This window comes from Ursus maritimus, unplaced genomic scaffold (genome assembly GCF_017311325.1).
Source record: "Ursus maritimus isolate PB19 unplaced genomic scaffold, ASM1731132v1 scaffold_8, whole genome shotgun sequence".
Classification (NCBI taxonomy): Eukaryota; Metazoa; Chordata; class Mammalia; order Carnivora; family Ursidae; genus Ursus; species Ursus maritimus.
The window spans coordinates 63,204,266-63,205,432 of NW_024426996.1; positions in this window are offsets into that span (position 1 = coordinate 63,204,266).

A 1,167-nucleotide genomic window follows, 5' to 3' on the forward strand; every position below is an offset into this window, starting at 1 on the left:
CCTGTCGTGGCTGTCGTCCCAGGGGCCCTACTGCCTTCTAGGGAAAATGGGATGGGACCACCATCTGAGGGCTTGATGTTACTGGCTGAGTCACATGTTTGGACTTTTCCAGTGGATGGAGTAGAAAACGGTGTTTGTTTATAAGATTACACATATCATGAGTTTGTATCAATAGTTTCGATTCAAATTAAAGACTACAGGATTTTTTACTTAATTAATGGAGCTCCTTTTTGCCACACTGAAAACTTTGGGCTGTTGACAATCCCAACAGAATTCGTTGACCTTAGGCCATTCTGCACACACTCCAGTCTCAAAATAATGATTTCCACACTGCCTCAAAAACATGAGATTTCTGAGAGCAGCTTAAGATAGTTTCTGCAATTCTTTTCTTGCCCTTAGGGCATATCTCACTAGGGATGGGCTATCAAATTACCATGTTTTCAAAGTCATTGTATATAGGTTCTCTCTGTGTAGCTATGCCACCAACCTGACTCCACTTGGGTTGGGTTCATTTGGTTCTTTTTAAAAATTTAAGTTAGGGGCGCCTGGGTGGCTCAGTCGTTAAGCGTCTGCCTTCAGCTCAGGGCGTGATCCCTGCGTTATGGGATCGAGCCCCACATCGGGCTCCTCTGCTATGAGCCTGCTTCTTCCTCTCCCACTCCCCCTGCTTGTGTTCCCTCTCTCGCTGGCTGTCTCTCTCTCTGTCAAATAAATAAAATCTTAAAATAAAATAAAATAAAATAAAAATTTAAGTTAGAGGTGTAACTATGTAATCTATATACGGTTTTCAAGTCAAATCTAAAAGCCAGATAAATTCGAAAAAGTCCAGCTACTGTACCTAGCATCTGTCTTCAGCTCCAGTCATGATCCCAGGGTGCTGGGATCAAGTCCTGCATCGGGCTTCCTGCTCGGCAGGGTACCTGCTTCTCCCTTTCCCTCTGCTGCTCCCCCTACTTGTACTCTCTTTCTGTCTAATAAATGAATAAATAAAATCTTAAAAAAAAAAGACTGCAGTAACCAGCTAATCAACTTGGCAATTTTAAATTTAAGTAGATTTATGCACATGTGTATACATACTAGTATGTGTACAGGTGTGTTGTGTATCTCCACTGTCTTTTTTTTTTTAGATTTATTTATTTATTTATTTATTTATTTATTTATTTATTT